The 16,207-nt window shown below is 41.1% G+C and overlaps 1 long non-coding RNA gene across 5 annotated transcripts in view; it reads right to left on the bottom strand.

Annotated features, from left to right (window-relative positions):
• Positions 1 to 4,830, bottom strand: part of LOC147375526 (uncharacterized) — a 141,937-nt gene extending 137,107 nt beyond the window's left edge. For 2 of the 5 annotated variants that reach the window (XR_015160204.1, XR_015160205.1), the window contains exon 1: positions 4,398 to 4,828. This is a non-coding gene — a long non-coding RNA (uncharacterized LOC147375526). Of the gene's footprint in view, positions 1 to 4,397 lie in introns of all 5 variants that reach the window. The other 3 variants (XR_015160207.1, XR_015160206.1, XR_015160208.1) reach the window with 3 other exon arrangements.
• Positions 4,831 to 16,207: the final 11,377 nt, after the last annotated feature.

Here is a 16,207-nt window from a genome sequence, read left to right as displayed (position 1 = left end):
TTTACAGGATGAAATTGGTTGATGAGTGGAGAAGCCAGTCCCTGGTCAGCATCAGCCTATCCCCTGTGCTTTTCAGCCTAGATTAGAAGCTGTATCAAAAGCAGAGTATAGTAAATTTTTCCTAGTAAAGAGGAGAAAATAAGTATAGACAATCCCCAAATAGTCACATTATAAAAAGTTTAATTCAAAGATGTCTAATTCTCATATACACAATACTATGTATAAAAGAGATAATTAATGAAAACCTACTGAAGAGCACAGGGAACTCTACTCAATTCTCTGTGGTGACTGAAACAGGAAGGAAATCCAAAAATGAGGGGATGCTTGTACATATATAGCTGATTCACTTTGCTGTACAGCAGAAACTAACACAACACTGTAAAGCAACTATACTCCAATAAAAACTAGAAAACAAACAAAAAAGATGTCTTATTCCTAGACGCAGAGGTACATGGAGCCCAAGAATATCTAAGCCAGTCCTAGTGTGTGATGGACACATACACACACGCAGCTGAACTTGGCTACTAAACAAACAATGCATGTGACCAAGAGCATTCCTACTACTACATCTCTCTTCTCCTGTTGCTCTTCCACTCTCCCAGATGGCAGTCATATTGACAGTATCTGGAGCCCTGAGCTTCTTCAAGGGGCACTGGGAACCAGCCATCCCAGCTAGCTCATCACCAGGCAACTCAGAGGGAACTCCTGGGGGTCATCTGCATGGTCGGCTTGTTAGTCTCTTCATAGACTTACCATGACCAAAACTAAACTCTCGATTTCCCACCAACCCCAAACCTGTTCCTCTGGCAATTGCCCCTATCTTAGGAAATGGCAATGATGTTCTGTTGTTCAGCCCCCTAATCCTGGGGGCATTCTTGATATACCTGGTTTTCTCATATCCTATATTCAAAGCATCAGCAAATCCTGTAAGCTCAACATTCAAAATTATCTGATCCTTCTGCTTGCCTCCCCTGTTACCACCCTGGGCTAAACTACCACCTCACTTCCCTTAGATTTTTGCGTTGTCTCCTCACTCATCTCTTAGCTACCGCCCACCTTTGCCCCACCTTGCCTGGACGGTCTATTCACCACCCAGGAGCAAGGGCAATCCTTTAAAATATGCCTTGCCTTGGCTTGAAACACTCCAAAGATTTTCTTTTCATTTGGAGTTAAAACCAAAGGCTTTTACATGACACCTCTCCACCCGTCCCCCACATGCTCACTTGAGTCCAGCCATAGCTCCTTTTCACTGCTCTCAAAGAGACCAGGTGGGCTCCTGTCCTGGGGCTTTTGGTAGCACTTTCTGTGCTCTGAACCAGGAAGATTCTTCCCTTAGCAAAGGCTTGACTCAGTCCCTTATTTCATTCAGATGTCTGCTCAAGTATGAACAGGGCTTCTCTGTGCATGCTGTACTAAATTCTAACCCTCCTTCCCTCACTCCTTATTACCATTATACAGTTATTTTTCTCCACAACACTTATTGCCACCTGACCCATCATATATCCAGTATATATTTGTTATTACATATATTACCCTTTCTATCCTAAAACAGTTAATCTTTGTATGGACAGAGACTTTGTGTTTTACACTGAAGTATCTCCAGGAGCTAAAATTGTTTCTGTCACATGGTAGGCATTTGTGTTGATTGAATGAACGAAGAGTCAATGAATGAACACCTCACTTATCACACTAGAAAAATTTAAAAGATTAGTAATACTTAGTGGTGCTGAGATTATGGGATAATCACATTGTATTCTGTTGGTGTAATAATAAATTGAGACAAACACTTTAGAGAGCTATTCAGCACTTGGAAATATCCATAAAAATAAAAGGCAAATCTTCCTTTTGATCCAGCAACTCAATTTCTAGGAATCTCCCCCATAATAGTACTAGTTCAAAAAGATACATGGCCAACAATAGTTAAAGAAATACTTTTTCACAGAATAAAATAAATCACAATGCACAGTACTAACTACAAATCTAAAAAGAAAAGATACAAATGAACTTATTTACAAAACAGAAACAGACTCACAGACATAGCAAACATAGTTATTCAAGGGCTGCTGCTAAGTAATGTCAGTCGTGTCCGACTCTGTGCGACCCCATAGACAGCAGCCCACCAGGCTCCCCCGTCCCTGGGATTCTCCAGGCAAGAACACTGGAGTGGGTTGCCATTTCCTTCTTCAATGCATGAAAGTGAAAAGGGAAAGTGAAGTCGCTGAGTCTTGTCCGACTCTTAGCGACCCCATGGACTGTGGCCCACCAGGCTCCTCCGTCCATGGGATTCTCCAGGCAAGAGTGCTGGAGTGGGGTGCCATTGCAAGGGGGGATAAATCAGGAGTTTGGGATTAATATATACACTACTATTTATAAAATATATAATCAACAAGGATCTACTATATGGCTCAGAGGACTAAATATTTTATAATAGCCTATAAGGGAAAAGAATTTTAAAAAAGAATATATATCCATGTGTGTTTGCATAACTGAATCACCATGCTACACATGAAACTAATATGATGTTGTAAATCAACTATACTTTAATAAAAAAAGAATAAGATAAATCAAAGCAACTTAAATGCTCATTAATAAGGAATTGGTTGAATACATTTCTGTGCCTTGGAAAATAAATTTGAAGGTCAGCAGGCTGATCTATATGTTAAAACTCCCTGGGATGCATTGTTTAGGGGAAATACAGTAGGTTACAGAATTGTATGACTAGAAGGAGACTTCTTACTTTTTCAAAGAAGACATGATGCAGATTTACATGTGCACATGCTTACCGGCACCAGGCAGTGCCTAACAGGATGTCATCAAACTGGAGCAGTGATTTTCTCTGAGAGGAAGTGGGGAGGTAACTTTGCTCCCTGATTCAAGCACTTCTGTGCTATTTGAGTGTTTCCATCAATACCTACTTTATTTAAAAATTACTTTCAAATGCCATATTTCCCAGAAAGCTTAAAAGGGCAATGAAGATAGATATGAAGACCGGTTTGAATACTGACTCTGCAACTTAATAGCTTTGTGACCTTCAGCCACCAATGTGACCTCTCCAGAAATCAAACCTATTTTTTGACAAGTAAGCAGGGATCATATGACTCCCACCTGGTTGTGGGATGGGGGACCTTCTTGGACACTGAACCACAGTAAGAAGCAGTAGATAATGCAGTAGACGGGATTCGGGGAGAGGGTTAGCATAATGCTGCCGCATGTCATTGAAGGCTCCACAAAGCTCTTCCCCTTTTACCCAGAAGTCTTTAAGTTTGCAGCAATTTTATCCATCCGGGCTTCCAATCAATGCTTTTACTTGGAAGATATTTATGTTTAGGATGCTGAAAAGCTTCCCTGACCCTCAAGCAGATCCCCAAGGCATTCTAATACCACTTTCTCAAGTTAAGTGCTGAGACCTTGGACCCTTGATGTGAGAAACAATAAATAATAAGGACTGCAGCACTTGGCAAATATAAAGCTTTGTGCAAAGTTTTAGAAAGAACACTCAAGCACTCAGAATAAACACAAGAAACAGAATGTAATGCCCCTAGCGCTCTGTAAGCAGTAAACATTGTAAAATATAATGACATTTATGGAGTACTTATATGAAATACTAGGTAGCATGCTGCTGCTCCCTATAGTTGCATGCTATATACCTATGCTATAGTTGCTCAGTCATGTCTGATGTTTTGTGACCCCCATGGACTATAGCCCACCAAGCTCTTCTGTCCTTGAGATTTCCCAGACAAGAATACTGGAGTGGGTTGACATTTCCTCCTCCAGGGGACTTTCCTGACTCAGGGACTGAATCTGCGTATCCTGCATTGGCAGGCAGATTCTTTACCGCTGAGCTGGTAGGTAGCATGCTGCTGCTGCTGCTAAGTTGCTTCAGTCGTGTCCGACTCTGTGGGACCTCACAGACGGCAGCCCACCAGGCTCCCCCATCCCTGGGATTCTCCAGGCAAGAATATTGGAGTGGGTTGCCATTTCCTTCTCCAATGCGTGAAAGTGAAAAGTGAAAGTGAGGTTGCTCAGTTGTGCCCGACTCTTCGCAACCCCATGGACTGCAGCTTACGAGGCTCCTCTGTCCATGGGATTCTCCAGGCAAGAGTACTGGAGTGGGGTGCCTGTGCCTTTGCCTTCTCTGGGTAGGTAGCATACTTGCTCACTAAATGTCACTAATAGGTTGCCTATTGCTATTTCCATTTTACAGTAAGATAACCCAGTACCTGTGGGTTCTAGCATCTTAGGGACACAGCGGACAGTCCAACACAGGCTCTAATCCTCGAGCCCATACTTTGACCATCCTGCGGTTCTCCTATTAAATATGATGACCGCCCGTTCCTCACAAAGAGGCAGCCATGCCAGTGCTCACTTCTCCAAGTTTCAGAACAAGCCACACTCACCTGACCTTTGTCCATCTGACATCTTCCTTCTTTTCTGTAGAACCAAATGCTTCACAGTCCAGTTCAACTCTCATCCTTTTCAACAAATCTCCTTTGACCATAGTCCTTATAAAACCTCTGTTCACTCCTCACCCAGCCCTTCATTGCACCTCCCTTGTATTTGCCTTCTCTGTGGGCTTCGGCAGGCTGGAAGGATAGAATTCCTCTGTTTTCCTGGCATTCAGCACAATAGAAGGTGCTCAATGAGTAGTTCTTGAAGAAGGAAGTATTAGCTAACTTGGTATTCTTCAAATTTACCTGTTTATATAAATTACTTGGAGTAGTTGTTAGAAACACATATTTCTGTGCCCTGTGCCAGGGCTTCTGAATTAGCAACTCGGGAGGTGGGTGGAACCAGGGAATCTAAACTCAAGAAGCAATTCAGGTGATTCTCATGATCAGGTATAGAAAGGGCTGGTCTAATTCAGCGGCTCATAATCAGGGTACACACCTGAATGTCCTTGGGAAGGTTTTAACCCCAGGGAAGCCCATTTTCATCTCAGCTCATCTCAGAGATTCTGAGTCATGAGGTCTAGAATATGTTTTTTAAAAGTTTCTCACCTGATTCCTATGTTTTCGTTTCCAACTCGTGCCTCAGTTAACAATCCATTTCTCATTGGGTTATGCGCTGGATTGTGCAACCTTCACCCTCCCACCCCAAAAGAGACTAAAATATTGATGGTAAGTTTCAAGACCTATACTTTTGAATCTAATACAATGCCAAGGACATAATGGTGTTCAATAGGAAATTGGTTAGTAGAATTAAAATTTCTATTCCATTTCCTTACCCCTACTCCACTTCCCACCTAACTAGCTTTTGACCCTACCATGTATCCAAACCTATTCCTGGCTTAATTTACTTGTGTTTTTTCACTTGCCTGCATAGCTATCTCTTGACACTGGAATCCATAATAAGTAAGTGACTTAAAAATCTACCCTCATTAGGATTCTACATCCTTTCAGTGAGTACATTCTGATTTTTTCAGACCGTTGTCATGAACCCTGCATCACATTCAAAGCATGCCCTGGCTGCCAGTAAGCCTCTGCCTTGCCCTTAGTAATGACACATACACAACAAGATCGATTCTACTGTAAATGAGCCCTAGGTCTCCCTGTGATAGGCCTGATTGGACACAGCTGAACTGCTCACAGCTAACTTCTCCCCAGCAGAACTGCCTGGGTGCCTAGAATTCTGATAGAACAACTATACACTTCCTTCCCTTCAGAACAATGCAAACACAACCTGGGGCATATTAACATCTATAAACACTCCCTAGTTTCTCTGGTTATTTCGGATGCAGGCTTTGAGCACAGAGCATGGAGCTAGTGAGCGTGAGAAATGGGAGAAGAGGAGGGTTAGTCTGTCTAGCACTTGAGGGCAGGGACTAGAACAGGATGCCCTGAAACGCTTGTCTTTGCGACCACCCGCGACAGGTCTAGAAAAGCGTAGAGATGTTTGATAAAACTGGGAAAGGGAAGCCGAAAACATAGATCACAGGTAGCACTTTTTCTGAGCACATAGGAATGAAGTAGGACACTTTCTAACCATTCAATTCACATCATGTCTAATTTCATGTTCTCCCTCAACCCAATAATTTTAATGTGCTGATACTTGTTACTCATTTGGGTTTTTTCGTCCTCTCCTTGGCCCTCTCAGACCCACTCTCATTTCTCTTCCTTGTCTCTAATATGCTTTAAACATGCTATTTTCCTTCGGGATTTGATTTATGACTCTTTCAGAAGATTCTTAAGAGTTCCTTGGACAACAAGGAGATCAAACCAGTAGGATATCAACCCTGAATGTTCATTGGCAGGACTGGTGCTGAAGCTGAAGCTTCAATACTTTGGTCACTTGAGACAAAGGGTCGACTCATTGGAAAAGACCCTGATGCTGGGAAAGATTGAAGTCAAGGGGGAGAGGGGGATGACAAAGGATGAGATGGTTGGATGGCATCACTGACTCAATAGACAAGAGTTTGAACAAACTCCGGGAGATGGTAAAGGACAGGGAAGACTGACTTCCTGCAGACTAAAGTGCTGCAGTCCATGGGGTCACAAAGAGTCGGACATGAGTTAGTGACAGAACAACAAGTCTCCTTGGATATGAAATGTGTTGCAAAGAAGAAGAAGAAAAGGGAAAAGGCATCAACTTAGAATTCATCATTTGTCCCTTTCATAGTTGATATGTGTGTGAGAGAGACTAATTGACTCTATATTTTCCTTAAAGAGAATTGTGACTTCACTGTATTATGTAATTATATATGAGATTTGGACTTTTTTTTTTTTCTTTTACTTTCTTTGCTTTCCTTCCCTCCCTTTGCCTTCAGTTGCTCTGGATCATAATAAATGCTAAACAATCTGCCATTGTATACAATTTGCACACAAGCTGCCAAGCTGACTGCCAGTTTTAAGTCCTGATATGATCAAGAATGGTTGAGTTAAAAAGGCACTGAAAAACCGGTTTGCTACAAGAAACAGGAATTTATTAAAATCAGGCCTCCTCAAATGCTCTGGCTGTTAGGCTGGCGGCCTTCCAGATCAGCCCAGCTGGGAGAGGAGGAAGAGGCTGGCGGATTCGATCCCCCTGCCAGGCTGGGGGCACTGCAGGGGCAAGAGAGACAGCTGTCATTGTACAGATGAGAGAATCTCCCTGCAGCTTCTCCCAGGACAGCAGAACGATGGTTTCCTACTCTTTTTAATTCCCAGGTTTACTAGGGAGTGCTGTTTGTGGATTCTAGCTATCTGTGGGCTCCCAACTGATTTTTTAACTTATCTCTGATCTACCAATATTTTTTCCCCAATAGACTAAAAATGTTACTAAGAACCTCATGAAGTCTTGGGTTCTAATCCCAACAGGGTTCTTTAACTTCAAATACCCGCCCCATGAATTGTGAGCTGAAATGAAATAACACCCAGAAACTGACAAGTATTGCTGTGTCTATCATCCCAGCAGGGGGCACCCAGGACCACTGTCCTCTCTTATTACCCATTGGTTTGGACACCACTTCTGTTCAGGTGGCTCAGATGGTAAAGCATCTGCCTGCAATGAGGGAGACCCGGATTTGATCCATGAGTCAGGAAGATCCCCTGGAGAAGGAAATGGCAACCCACTCCAGTACTCTTGCCTGGAAAATTCCATGGACAGAGGAGCCTGGTGAGCTACAGTCCATGGGGTCACAAAGAGTTGGACACAACTGAGCAACTTCACTTCACTTTCCGTTCAGGACCTAACGGCTTGAGAAGGCACCATCGTGGCTCACTAGTCTTTCTGCTGATGCTGTCATAGTGGCTAACATTTTCTAAAGGTGTGCTTGGACCAGCAATTGTTCTACCAGTTTTAAAAATATTGACTCGTTGAATTCTCACTGACTCCCTCTGAAATTGAGGTCACAACAGATTAAGTCACTTGACTTAACCAGTGGTCAGATGGGAATCTGGGAGGTTTGGTTTCAGAGCAGGCACCCAAGGGCAGTGCCATAGGACCTGCGCTCTTTCTTGTTGAAGGAAGGAAGTTGTTAATGTATATATTTTCAGAAAGCAGTGCTGGGAGTTTGAGAAACAGATGAAAAGACAAATACTGAGGAACAATTAGGGGCAGAGGGAAGCAGGTCAGAATGTGTTTCTGGGGCAGGGAGCAAATGCATCTCTGGTCAGCCTCTCACTGGGAAGAAGCGTCTCAGGAGAGATGGGACAATGGTCTAGGGGCCCTAGTCTACTACATTTCCTCAGACCCTGTGTCTTCTCTTCCTCCCTAAGCTCCTGTCTAGTTTTAACTCCTGAATTTTCTGAACGGCATCTGGGTCTAATGTTCTTCCTTTCTCTTTCCACCACTTTCAACGCAGTAATTGTAGTTAGCATTTACTGAATGCAGCACTGTGAGAAGCACTTTATATATAGTTTAGTATTTGACTCCAACAGCAACTCTGTGAAATATGATGAGGGAGACGAAGCTCAAAGAGGTTAAGTGATTTTCCCAAGGTCATATCTCATAGCCCGTAGGTGGTGGAGCAGTTTTGAGTCAAGTCTGTCTACCTCCAGAACCCAGATTAATTCATTTGCAATCAGGTTAAAATGGATATGAAGTCTGCCACTAAAAAGTGAGACAAACTGTGGGGATTAGTAGCAACATCCCATCCCAAATTTCTTACCCCTCACCTCAGTAAATGCCCCCGTATCCCTCAGGCCATCCAGACCCCTGACCCCTCTCTCCTACAGTGTAATTCATCATCTACTCGCATCAATTCAGCCTCCTATGTAACCCTTGAATCCATTCAGTTTTGTCTTCTCTGCTTTCGTCTGGTCGCTATCACTTCTCACCTAGCCTGCAATTGTGTGCATGGTCCAACCCCTGTCTCTTTCTCTTGCCTCACTTTTGTTGCCTCTTGCCCATCCACTCTAAGAAACAGTTATAATTAAGTACTTTGAGGTCTTCTCAGGTGTGTGCTGTTGCCTGTCTCATGCAGGTTACTAGACAAACTGTTCTGTCTGCCCATGCCATTTCCTACAATTCTCCTCATTGCCTGGCTAACTTCACTAATTTTTCAGGGCTCAGCTTAGATGTTACTGCCTCTGAGAAGTTTAGCTTAGTTCCTCAAGTCTCAGTTTAGGGTCCTTGTAACACCAACCCAGCTTGAACTTCACTCATCAAACCATGTCCATTTATTCATACTCTCAATTATAAGCTCAGTGAGGGCAGGATTCATCACTAGCCCCAGCACTTAACTCAATATATATATGTTGAATGAATGAATATGCACATGAGTTTGAATATTTACATGTATTAGGGTTCTCTAGAGAAATAACCAATAGGATATACATAGGGAGAAATGCATTTATTATTTGAGCAATTGATTCATGTGATTATGGAGGCTGTCATGTCCCAAGATCTACAGGGTGAGTGAGCAAGCAGAAAATCCAAGAGAGCTGATGGTTTTGTTCCAGTTGAAGGCCAACAGGCTCAAGACCCAGGAAGAGCTGATATCTCAATTCAAGTCCATGTGTGTGGGAGAGCTCAGTTGCTTCAGTTGTGTCCACCTCTTTGCAGCCCCATGGACTATAGCCTGCCAGGGTCCTCTGTCCATGGAATTTTCCAGGCAAGAGTACTGGAGTGGGTTGCCATTTCCTTCTCCAGGAGATCTTCCCAACCCAGGGATCAAACCTGAGTCTGTTGCATCTCCTGCATTGGCGAGTGGATTCTTTACCATTAGCAACCCCTGGGAAGTCCATAAGATAGGAATAATTCTCTTACTCATGGAGTGGTCAGCCTTTTTGAGCTATTCAGGTCTTCAACTGATTGGATAAGGCCCACCACACTGGGGCCCAAATGAATAATCAGACAGACCTCAACTAAGCTGGATGCTGTTGCAGGTACACATGACTGAGCCCCAAAGCTACCAGAAGAAATGAAAAGCTAAGTTCAACCCAAACTGCTAAAAACAAAAAATTGTGAAATAAAAAAAATGGCTGCTGGTTTGAACCACAGAGTTTTAAGGTAGTTTCTTATATAGTAAGCTAACTAATACACTATTTGATTCCTTCTTTTTGTAAGCAACAAATCAACAATCACACCCTTGCAGATGTCAGGATAGAAATAACGGGGATACCATCTGTATGCAAAAGTAGATAACTCTGGTCCATAGAAAGATTGTACTGATGACTCGATTTTAGGACAAATGGAATTAATTTTGGCAAAATTATAAGCTGTGAGCTGCTGTTTTAAACTGCAGAAATTCTTATTTTTCTTTAAATTCACTTCTCTCTTTTTAAATTGGAATTGGGAGACAAACTGAATTTGGAAGACTCTATCTATTTTGATCTAAATTTCCTAAGCTTTTGGATGAAATTCAGGCTTTTTTCCCATTCTCAAATCCTTTATTTTAAAAGTTGTTATGTTTATTTACTTATTTATTTTTGCCAGTGATGGGATATCTTTTAGATGCTCTGATCAAAACAAGACAGTACATCCTGAGTTTACTTCTGTGTAAGTAAAAGTTCACGTCCATTTAGCTGTCTTGAGAATCTGAACATTCTTTAGATTTTCTATGATAAGATTCTCTCTTAATTTTAGGCCAAATTATATTCAATTCAAATTAAAGATAAAGAAGAATTCCTGAGCTCTTCTGGTTCTCCCTTGTACAAATCAGATTCTTAAAAAATACAGAACAATTTCTCAGGACTTACTTGATTGCTGAAGCAATCAACTGAAGGCCTAAAGGCTGGAGAGCTTGGATACCTGTCTCAGAATGCTTTTATTTATAGAATGAAATCAGTTCTGCATGTCAAAGTCTTAAATGCTGAATCCTACCCTCCCCTACACCTCCATCAATTCCCCATCTCCAGGACACTGTAGTTTATACTGTTATTAGACAATTATCTAAGTTTTGCTTGATCGCGAGTACATTGTTCTCCCTGGGGGCATCAGAGTCTCTTCGACTCTAGACTGCAGTTTATACTGGATGCTGACATGAAGCCATCTCTTTCTGGGGCCACCCTGGGTCTGACCATCCCTGACCGCTGCTGTGTGTGTTGCAGTGCACCAAGTTCTAAGCATACCCTAGTTTATGAGACTTTGGTGGACTGTCGACATCACTGAAGCCCACAAATTCTGAAATACAGAATGGGCCTAATCATCCTATGATCCCTTCTTTCCAAGCTATTTTATGACTCAGAAGAAATTACTTCAAGGAAGATCTGATATTAGGACTCTTTATATCCTTGCTTTTATATGAAATGTTAAAAGTCTTTGTCCTAGGCCACCCAGGATATTTGGTTACCTAACCAAGATATAAATGCCTAGAATTTCTGCAGTCTCAATTGCCTGTCTCTTATTTGCTTCAAAGGGAGTCAACGTTTTTGTAAGAACAAAAGTATAAAAATAAAAAATACAACTTGAAATATAGAACCAACCATTTCCTTCCTTATCAATTCAAGCACTTTAAAATGTGGCAAAGGGTATTATAAACCAAGAACTGAATCAACCATAAATGAAAAAGTGAAGGTATGGATAAATTGTATTACTAACAGAACTGATGTTAAATTTGCCAGCAGTTTTATTTTCTAGCATTGAAGACACTAAGTCATCTTGAGGTAGCCCTTTGCTCTGGAACAGAAGTAGCAGCCAGCATCACTCCTCATTCTTTTCCGCCTCCCTTCTTTCTCTGTTAAAGACAGGAGAAGTCTGAGCTGCAGCAGCCATCTTGTAATCATGAAACTGAAAGTATGAAGACAAATGCCAAAACTGTAAAAATAGCACTGTGGAAATGTAGAAAAAGCTGGGTCTTAGATGGTATCATTGCACAACAAGCTGGACCGCTGGCTTCAACTTTGAACCTTAGAATTCCTTGTTCTGTGAGAAAAGGGAACTCTATTTCTTTAATCCTCTGTTAGGTTTTCTGTTATTTGCATCTGAACAAAGGGAAACTTACTTCTGGTGGTAAAACAGTGTGAGAAATCGGTTATAATTTGAACATTTTTGGACATTAGAGTGGTACTGTCTTATTAATACCACTCGAGGGGCTTCCCTGGCAACTGAGACAGTAAAGCATCTACCTGTAATGCAGGAGACTTGGTTTCAATCCCTGGGATGGGTAGATCCCCTGGAGGAGGAAATGGCAACCCACTCTAGTATTCGTTCCTGGAGAATTCCAGGGACAGAGGAGCCTGGCAGGCCACAGTCTATGGGGTTGCAAAAGAGTCGGACATGACTGAGTGACTAACACACACACACACACACACACACACACACACACCTTATTAATAGCTCTCAATGATGACATAGACTAAGGTTTTAGACATTAATTATTATACATACACTTAAGCAGAACAATACCTTAATTATGTAGTTTGACCTCAACATGTATAACAACTTGTGAACACATCTATTATATATGATTTTCTTCGCTACAGGAAACATTTTTCTCTATCAATAATGCATTGTTACTGAAGTGACTTAGCACCGCAGTGCATTGTTAACATGAGCTAGTTGCTGAGACATGCAAAAAAGTCTCAGGAGATCAGATTGGATGTTGTCATTATATTTGCTGAAACAGAATTCAACTCATAAATATAATTATCCTTGGTCATTAGAGCGAACACTTTTCATTTGAATTCTGGTCTGCTCTCTAGAACTTAAGAGGGAAATGAAGGGTCTGAGGCAGGATTTGGACATTCAAGTCATGACAAAAAACAAAAGGGGCTGGAGTTGGTTAGTACAGATAGTAGATGACTATGGAGTATGGAACACTTAAAATTAGCCTTCACATCTATTAAGAGATATTGTTCAGAAAATGAGAGCCAGCTGTTCTCCAATTTTATGATGAAAACCCACTATGGAGTGGGCTTATATTTTTGCATCTGGAATTCAGAGAAGCCAAAAAGAACTCCCTCCTGAAAGGTAAATATTGATTATTCCTCCTGGAACTGAATATTTAGGTAAGATTTAGATCTTATTCTCTGGACATAGTGGGTTAAATTTAATTGAGTCTCAAACAAACAAACAAACAAACTCCTTATCATTTTTGTTAAGAAACAAAAAATGCATATGCATAAGATAGGGTCTCCCATGACACCTCCACAGGCAAAGCTGCTGAGCATTTATTCTTTGGGGACACCCAGGGTCTACAAGTAAGAAACAAAGAGGCAGAGGCCATCTAGGTGGGAGATAGGCCCTGAAGCCTTGTGGCTCTCTGCCAGCTGTTAGAGAACTCCTCCTTCCCTCAGGTAGGAAGTAAAGCAGCTCTCAGTGAATGCACTGGTGTCTGGAAGTCATTACACAAAACCCTGAGCTTTTCTAGTTCTCTTTGTACTCATTCTCATCTGTGTGGTACTGCCTGGAGGCATTGGTCAGAACTGATGATTTCTCCAGGATGGTTCTATGATTTTATCAGTGTACATGATTTGTAAGCTCTGGATTTCTTTCTTCTTAGTAAACCTTTCCTAGTACTGAGTAAACATCTTTCTAGGGAAGAAAAGCAAAATATTCTCACTCTTAAATTATGTTTGCCTGCTTTGCATACCTTTGAAGTGGAAGAAGATTGTATACCTGGCTTCCGGGAAAAAGGTCAGTGCACCTTGACTCCAGTACATAAACTAGCAGCTAACTGGCGCCATCTGGAGGGCAAGAGGAGTCTGAACACTAAAGTAAATTTCAAAAATTTAATATGACATATAGGCATATTTCAGAGATATGGCAGGTTCCAGATCACCGCTATAAAGCAAATAATGCAATGCAGTGAGTCATATGAATTTTTTGGTTTCTCAGTGCATATAAAAGTTATGTTTATACTGTCGTCTCTTAAGTGTGCAATGTTTTAAAACATTATTATGTTTAAAAAATCATTATACATAACTTATTTTGAAATATATTATCATGGTAACTGAACTTATGATAATTACTTTGAAATGTATAGAAATACTGAATCACTATATTGGGTACCAGGAACTAATATAGTGGTATAAATCAGTTATACTAAACAAACACTAGCAGAATTGACCAGATTTGTGGCCACCAGAGAAAGGGCGTGAGGGGAGGAGGAACTGGATGAAGATAGCCAAAAGGTACAAATTTCCAGTTATAAATAAGTACTGAGGATGAAATGTACAACATGATAAAGATAACACTGTATGTTACGTATGAAAGTTGTTAAGAGAGTAAATCCTAAGAGTTCTCATCACAGGGAAAAGTTTTTACCTATTTCTTTAATTTTGTATCTGTATGATATGGTGGATGTTTATTAAACTTATTATGTTAATCATTTCATTACCTATGTAAGTCAAGTCACTATGCTATACACCTTAAACAGTATGACAATTATAATAAAACTAGAAGAAGCAAAATTTTTTTAAAAGAAAAAGCACCCAGAGATTAAAAAAAAAAAATTGGTTCTAAAATATATTAACCATCATCTGACAAAGCAGGGTTGCCAAAACCCATCAATTTGTTTAAAAAAAATTGCAAAGTGTAATAAAGCAAAGTACAATAAAATGAAGTATGCTTATGAATCCAAAAATTATAGAATTAATAGAATTTCCGGCTCCTTTTTCTCCTCCCTTTCCTGAATGTGCCTGGGCCACTCACAAAGGAGGCTGGGGCAATCCATTCAGTTCAGTTCAGTCGCTCAGTTGTGTCCGACTCCGTGACCCCATGGACCGCAGCATGCCAGGCCTCCCTGCCCATCACCAACTCCCAGTTTACTCAAACTCATGTCCTTTGGGTCGGTGATGCCATCCAACCATCTCATCTTCTGTCTTCCCCTTCTCTTCCTGCCTTCAATCTTTCCCAGCATCAGGGTCTTTTCAAATGAGTCACCTCTTCACATCAGGTGGCCAAAGTATTGGAGTTTCAGCTTTCGCATCAGTCCTTCCAATGAACACCCAGGACTGATCTCCTTCAGGATGGACTGGTTGGATTTCCTTGTAGTCCAAGGGACTCTCAAGAGTCTTCTCCAACACCACAGTTCAAAACCATCAATTCTTCGGCTCTCAGCTTTCTTTATAGTCCAACTCTCACATTCACACACGACTACTGGAAAAACCATAGCCTTGGCTAGACGGACCTTTGTTGGCAAAGTAATGTCTCTGCTTTTTAATATGCTGTCTAGGTTGGTCATAACTTTCCTTCCAAGGAGTAAGCGTCTTTTAATTTCATGGCTGCAATCACCATTTGCAGTGATTCTGGAGCCCCTAAAATAAAGTCTGACACTGTTTCCAATGTTTCCCCATCTATTTGCCATGAAGTGATGGGACTGGATGCCATAATCTTCGTTTTCTGAATGTTGAGCTTTAAGCCAACTTTTTCACTCTCCTCAAGAGGACACCAGATTTCTCTCTCCAAATCAGGTTCTACACTCAGTCGTGGGGCTTTATCACGTACTGTGACACTCCCATTACCAGCTGATACCACTTGTCATGCCCTGTACTCATGTTTGAAATGAATCGTGGAATTATGTGGTCTCAAAGTGTCATCCTATGATCACTTCCATCAGAATCACCTGGAGTATTTATTATAACTATAGATTTATGGGCTTCAGTTTAGGCTTTCTGGATTTGATTTCTTTCATACCTTTTAGAACAATCAGTGGAAGCAAGTAAAGTTTATGTTTTCTTATTTATATGGTAGTTTAGTCACTAAGTTGTGTTCAACTCTTTGTAACCCCAGCTACAGCCCACCAGGCTCCTCTGTGGGAGGAGATTTCCCAGGCAAGAATACTGCAGTGGTTGCCAGAGCACTTATTATAGGTTGGCACTGTTCTGAGCATTTTACAAATATTAATGTATCAATGCATGAGGACTTCTCAATAACCGTAGGAACCTAGATGCCATTATTATCCATCCCTAACTGATGAGAAAACCAAGATACTTGCCCAAGGTCCACGGCTAGCTAGCACAGGATGATCCACCAGGCATTCTGGCTCCAGAATCTGAGCTCCTAATTACTATCCCATGCTGCACTGCTTAGGTTAAATAATAGGAAATATTCTCCTTCAGATTTTTTTTAAGCATTTCTACTTTGGCCTTGATATATTTTTAGTGTATTTTTCTATTTGTATCTAAAAGTAGAAAATATAAATAGAATTGTAGCCAAGTAATGAAAACATTCTGATATGTTAAGGAATGTTCTCACTGCCTTGAATATAGTGATAAGAAAGGCGGGGTCCAGGGGAGAGTGGGGTTGGGATAATCTGGGCAATTGGGATCGACATATACACTATAGATACTATGTATAAAGTAGGTAACTAATGAGAACGTACTGTATAGCACAGGGAACTCTATTC

This window comes from Bos grunniens, chromosome 3 (assembly GCF_055505025.1).
Source record: "Bos grunniens cultivar Pamir isolate PY7600 chromosome 3, Bosgru_T2T1.0, whole genome shotgun sequence".
Lineage (NCBI taxonomy): Eukaryota > Metazoa > Chordata > Mammalia > Artiodactyla > Bovidae > Bos > Bos grunniens.
This window is presented reverse-complemented; position numbering and strand designations above follow the sequence as displayed.